Here is a 7,306-nt window from a genome sequence, read left to right as displayed (position 1 = left end):
GACACAACTGTGAGAAGCATTGGAGTCAACATGGGCCAGCATCCCTGTGGTACGCTTTCGACACCTTGTAGAGTTCATGCCTCGACGAATTGATGCTGTTCTGAGGGAAAAGGGGGGTGGGGGGGGGGGGGGTGTAACTCAATATTAGGATGGTCTTCCTAATGTTTTGTACACTCAGTGTATATAGATAATAGGTATCTTGTATTTGGATTCTTTATCAAGACAGGACAAAAAATGCTTACAGAGGAAAGTGAGTCTGCTTAAGAAACCAAACAGAATGGGTGGCATGTTGGTGACTGATGGTGGTCCTTGGTGGTCTGTGGTGGGTCACATTAGCCTGCATGTGGGTCCGTGACCCTGGACATTAGGGTGTCTCTGTTTCTCTCTGCATTAGGCTTTATTCAGGAAGGTACACAGTCACCCCATGATGAATGTGACTAACGGTTTGTAGACTGAAGAGACAGTGAGACAATTTAAGAGTGTTAGGGTCATGGGTTGAGGTTAGAAATCCCCACTAGGACAATGTTCTGTATAGCCTTGAGAAAAGCACATTATCGCCTTAAATATGTTACATGAAGAGTACAATGATATTTGTAGGTTAAGTGATTTACAAGCCCATTTTTGTGTTGGTATCATCTCTCGAACAGCTGATGTGTCCATGGAGAATAATGAGTAACAGATCAACACATCTTTGAGGTACTTTATCCCAAACCCATCAACACGTGGATCCTCAGACTACCGATGTATGGTGTGTTTCGCTCATCACCTCGAAACCAAAGAACTCCAACCAAACTGAAGTCATCTGATGACTCTTCACCGTGCATTCACATACACCATGGTCCACTACCCAGAATGCATTAGCGCAAAAGTATTCACTTCCATACACCTCATAGAATTGCTATATTGGTATGAGGATCTTGGCAGATGTCAATACATCTGCGCTCGTCCCTTTTCCCTTTGACCTTTCGTTATCTGAATCGCAAATCAAACTCCAGCTCCTCCTTTCTAGTCTCTAGGTCCTAATGGGGATCTGAAGGGATTGGATAGGTGTAAGCAATATGGCCAAATTCCACACAGTCTAATAAGGTGAAGCACGGGTGTGGGGTGAAGTTTCCCCTAGATCTTGAGTCAGTTTTGCATTTTCCAATTAACGGATAAGGTTGGGATTGGGGGAGCTAGGACACGCACACGCACACACACACCACACGGACCCGCATTTAGTATTATGCGTCTGGCTGTCACTGTGATGTACATACAGTACGTGCACAGAATGTTCCCCATCGAAATAGCACCTTATGTAAAGAGATCAACCCTGGGAGGATTCCAACTGGTTGACTCTCCTCTCCATGCCAAACACAGTATGGTTCCTATAGTCAAGGCCTAGTGGCTGGATTGGACTGAACTGATATCTTCCTAGGGTGTCCTTTATGACAGGCTGAGTCCCACATTGCACCCTAATCTTTTTATAGTGCATTGCTTTTGACCAGGGCCCATAGGACTCTGAACAAAAAGTAGTGCACTAGAGAATAGTATGCCATTTGGTACTCACCCTTGGGTCGTCCAGTGTGTCCAGTGACATCTTCCCCATCAACATGTTGATGCTAAAGACAAATATAGATGCCAAAGCAATGGTGGCTTTATTCTGCACAAAATGACCATTAGTTTGCCATCTATATATGACACTACCTCCTCAGGCAATGCATTTTACACAAACAAGTCACATGCCATGTAACTATGTTCCATAAAATAGGAGTAGGACACCACTCCTAATATATTTCAAAGATAGATTTTTTTACATGCATCTATGCTCTACTCATCTTTACAAACACGTAGAGACAAAAATACACCCAGCACAGGAGGCTGCTAAGGGGAGGACGGCTCATAATAATGTCTGGAACGGAGCGAAGGGATTGGCATCGAACACATAGAAACCATGTGTTTGATGTATTTGATACCATTCCACTGATTCCGCTCCAGCCATTACCACGAGCCCGTCCTCCCCAATTAAGGTGCCACCATCCTCCTGTGACGCCCAGTAACATGTTTGCTGTGAGCACACACAACATAGAGGAGAGTTTGCAGGGTCCAAGTTCTCCAAACCCTCCCTGGTTCAGCAGAGAGTTTTAAGTAACTGCTTCGGGGAAGTGCTGCCATTATTAGACACTCTTCTGTGTGTTAGATACTCACACTCTTCCGTGTGTTTGCGTAATGCTCCACACGGGATGCCAAGAAATGGACTGATAGAGGAGCATTGTAGCTAGTGGTCCTCAATGACCGTGAGGATTGTCACTTGTGTTTTCCCTTGTATTTGAACTTGTATTGTGGTGTTCCCGTACAAAGATAGTGTTGATTCTTTAACCTGCGTAGCCCAGCTATGTCATAGATCATGACTCATTAAGAATGATTGGAACACTGAGATAGGGGTTCTATAAACATACAGACCCATACGTATGTTTTTGGACAGTGATACCTCTATACTCCAGAATTTTGGATTTGAGATCAAATGTTTCATATGAGGTGACAGTACAGAATGTCACCTTTTATTTGAGGACATTCATACATATCTGATTTACAGTTTAGAAATGAAAGCACTTTATAGATCATTTGACGTCACAAGTATGTGGACAAATTTCACTTATAGTGTACCAAGTGTAATAACACAGACCCCAAAGCAAATCAGGGGGAGAATTTATCTTCGAAATATTCTTGCACACGGTAGTCCAAAGTTTAGTATCTGTTCTAATATTTCTAGCACACAATGACAACATCAAGCTTGTGACTCTACAAACCTATTGGATCCATTTGCATTTGCATTTGGTTATGTTTTGTGTTACGTTTCGCCCAATGGAGAGCTTGAGACTATGAGGTTCTACTTGTGTTTTTGTCAAAATGTAGTTATTGACATAGCCTTGTTCTGTTCAATGTTCTCTCCCTATTTAGTACTCTAATGATCTTCGTCACTCTGTAACTTTCTCACTCATCATTCACAATTCGTTTGTGATTATCCATAATCACGGTAGCATCCACATTCATGTACACATGTAGGATCTTAATTTGAGCCAGTTTGCAGTTACAGCAAGAAAATAATCCTACAGCAACAGGAAATTTGAATTATTATGTGGATTATAAGTAACAGACATTTTTTTCGGAATGGAAAAATCGATCTGAACTTTCTAAGTGGAAATTACAAACTTCAGAAGCGTTTTTACACTACAAGTAAAACGTCCTGTACTGCAGGAAAATTCTCCTGCAACAGGGTGATCAAACATCTTATTTTCTTATTTACAAATGACCCCCGAATGACATTATTCACCATTCACTTCCTATTGGACAAAACATCAGAAAAACAACGAAAACAAGCTGTAAATGCATCCAACAAGTTTGTAGTAGATTCACAAGCTTGATGCAGTCATCGTGTGCAAGGACTATGGAACCAAATACTACACTTTTGACTACTTTAATACACTATAAGTTAAATGTGTCCAAATGGGGAGACTAGATATGTAAAGCTTTCATTTCGAAACGGTAAAACATATGCATGAAAAAACCCTCAAATAAAAGGTGACATTCTGTACTGTCACATCATATAAAACATTTGAGCTCAAATCCAAAATCCTGGAGTATAATGACAAATTAAACATTTTAGCATCACTATCCAAATACATATGTAGGGGATTGTATCATGTATCACAGTACATGAACAGAGTATGTTCTGTATATTTAGAATCGGAAGAATGTATACAAACCTATACATTCGCTCAGCAAACATGATTTTGGCATCATAGTACAGGTTTATGTAATCTGAAATCCCAAACCTTAGTGGAAACATAACAACGAATGTCTGTTGTAAGACGATGAGAGGTGAATGGGCACTTCATAGTTTGTTACGCAACAGTTGGAATAGTAGTAGCTAGGAAAATACCTCATTCTACTGCCATTCCCAACAGGCACTTAAAACATGAGTAGCCACACAGCATACTACTGAAGAATGTGTGTGTGTGTGTGTGTGTGTGTGTGTGTGTGTGTGTGTGTGTGTGTGTGTGTGTGTGTGTGTGTGTGTGTGTGTGTGTGTGTGTGTGTGTGTGTGTGTGTGTGTGTGTGTGTGTGTGTGTGTGTGTGTGTGTGTGTGTGTGTGTGTGTGTGTGTTTATGTGCAAACCTGTTTATAGGACACAAGCACACGCTTTTGTTTGCTCAATCACAGACACACACGCACGCACGCACGCACGCACGCACGCACGCACGCACACGCACACGCACACGCACACACACACACACACACACACACACACGCTGGATAAGACTACTGTGGTCAACAACCCTTGCATAGTGGACCGGGCACCTACCCACCCACCTGGCCTGTGTGCCAATTTTTATAAACTTTAGCCAACTCCTTTGTTGTTGTCATTCCAAACCTGTTTGAGAACCCGGCTTACCACCCATGACCATAATGCCATTTCCAACACTCGTCCCATATAGCCCATAGGTAACATACCTCCATATTTCCAACCCTTGTGTTTACCCCAAAGCACACCCACAATCCATAAATCAGGAGGCAAAAATAAGCCTGGACGAAAGGTAAAGAGGCTGAGGGAGTAAACAACGGAGCATTCTGGGTGAGAGCCTAAATGGCTGACATTGGTGCCCTTTTCATCACAATAATGACCTATCACAGAGTCACTATAAACACAGGATGCATTCCTCCAGACCCCAGCTGCTGATATGTGGAGGTATACTCAAACACTGGCCAGCCTTCCTGCCCCTCTCCCTTTAGGGCCCCCTTGAGTTGCATAACCAACCGTCCCCCCCCATCTCGTCCACCTTGACGTGAAGTGTATGTAGCCTATATGTGAACTTGTTGACATGCAAGGGAAAAGTCTGCGTAATGAAATCCTAGCCAGTCTCCATAGGCATGAGGCATGCAGCGACTCGCCCCTTAACCTCCTCTAGTCGAGGCTGCAAGCTGCAGCATTTCTCATATGCCTGGTAACATTCTGTCACTTAAAGTCAAGCTCCTGAGTAACTTTCACGCCTCTTACATAAAACTACCAACACTTGTAAAAAGCACTATATCGATGTAGTTTTTACCATTAACCTCTATCTAGATGCAATGCAATAGAAGTTCCCTCGTGGCCTTCTAGGATTATTAATAGTCCTTCAAGGATTGCTCATCTGTCACAACTGGCATTCATTCATATCATCATAATGCTTCTGGCAGGTCACAAGAGAACATTGGCGTCAGGTTTGGCTGGGGAAAGCAGCTCAACCTTTGTGGGGGTGTTTATTTCGGTAGAGTTTACTGGGGTGCACACGCGTGTTCCTGTGTTCCTGGGCAAGCTGGAATGACCTTTGCGCTACTTTGCCAGCTTGTTGAGGGAAACAACGGGGGGAGATTCGGGGGTCGCAGTTGCAAAATAGCCCACTCTAAACTGAGAGGCTCTGTGTTGGCATCTCTTCGTGCTCTAGCCCCCCCCTCCCCCGCTCAGTTTTTCACTTTTGGGATAACTCGTTCAAACTGGCTGAGGAGGAGTGGGTTACACAGCAAGTTTTCCTGCGTACTTACACGTACATAACCTACACCGGACCATATGTCTATGTCTCAGCACGGTTAACGTCTCAGGGGGCGTTATTAGAAATAACACATACATACTGCATTGGACTGTACAGACGTGCAGATACACACACAAACAAATATGTGTGCAGTGAGTTATGACCGTAGCCTTGACAAACTGTTTACAGTAATGTATGTTTCAAGGTGCCCAATGCCAGCTGAATAAAAGTGCTCTCCATACGTGACACACAACACGCATACCGCAAATGAGCCTGGCTCCCCTGTCCATGTAGAACGCTTCCTCTACATACATACGTGTCTGAGGGTAATAGTACCCTGTCACTGGGCTGGAGAATAAGGGTCGTACAGGCGGGCAGTGACATATGTTATATTATAGGACTGCATGCACAAAACATGAATTGGATTGAATGTCTTGATATCCAATTCCAGAAAATGATCACGTGACCAGCCCTCTTGACATTGCAGAGCACCAAAATGGCTATATACTGAAACAACTTTACGGTACGGTAAAATTCAACCTAATTCACGTTATGTAAGGCGTGTGACCTTTGACATTTGGGTGGCACACTTAAAGCGAGAGTTCCTTAAAACCATCCAAGCCCTTTTGCTATGTTGGTATGCCTGAGGGCACTGGTTTGTGCTTGTATTATCATCACGTTATTCACTTTGATCCTTTGAAGGGATTGCACAAAACATTTGAGAGAGAGAAAGAGAGAGAGAGAGAGAGAGAGAGAGAGAGAGAGAGAGAGAGAGAGAGAGAGAGAGAGAGAGAGAGAGAGAGAGAGAGAGAGAGAGAGAGAAAGAAAGAGAGAGAGAGAGAGAGAGAGAGAGAGAGAGCGAGAGAGCGATCAGAGCCATGATAAATAGACAAACCGGTGCAGACAATTCAACATCATTATTTACATACAAGACAGAGCCATAGATCAGATTAAGCAACACAACCATGTGATTCAACTCAACCAATCAAAGACCTCCTCTCCAGTCACACTGCATGTTTTCAACTGTTGTTGGCACAACGGAGCACATGCAAACACCAATTCCCTTCCATTCCCAGCCAGCCTATCCTGACAGATCTGCTTTTAAACATATTAATGAATGACAACTTTCTGGACCAATAAGAAGGCAACTCGGCCCACAACAAAGGTATCGGCATCCAGTGAATGGCTGTAAATCCTTTGGGCCCACTTTTAGAGATCCCTGCTGCTGCTACTGCTGGCTGTCACATTTGGCTACTCTCCCTCGACATGCCATCCCTACACACGGGTCTGATTCGTCGTCGCTCAAATGGCCATCTGCACCTGTCCCCTTCAACTGTGCTTTCTTAAATAAACCAGCGCTGGTGTGGAATAAATCACTCAAGGAATAAGTGCCAGGGTGGAGAAAGGGCTAATATGTACCTTTGAGCTCTTCCTCCTCATCATTGTACCTGCATCTGCAGTTTTTTCAGGAGGGGGTTACTGTGTTGCATATTCAGGTCTTTGTAGAATGACCAGGTGCTATGGAAGTGGACAACATGATAGGAAATTGTGGGAAATAATATGCAAGCAAGCAAGCAAGCACGCACGCACGCACGCACGCACACACACACACACACACACACACACACAGAAGTTAAAGATCTACCCCCTACACAATACGCTGTAGTAATTACACTCCACAATACAAAAGCCACCCAATCCTAGTGGACTATGTGCCTTTGTTTTCTCCTTCGTCAGCAGTGAGGAAACCAGAGTAC

This window comes from Salvelinus alpinus, chromosome 35 (assembly GCF_045679555.1).
Source record: "Salvelinus alpinus chromosome 35, SLU_Salpinus.1, whole genome shotgun sequence".
In the NCBI taxonomy this organism is placed as follows: domain Eukaryota; kingdom Metazoa; phylum Chordata; class Actinopteri; order Salmoniformes; family Salmonidae; genus Salvelinus; species Salvelinus alpinus.
Note: the sequence above shows the minus strand (reverse complement) of the source record.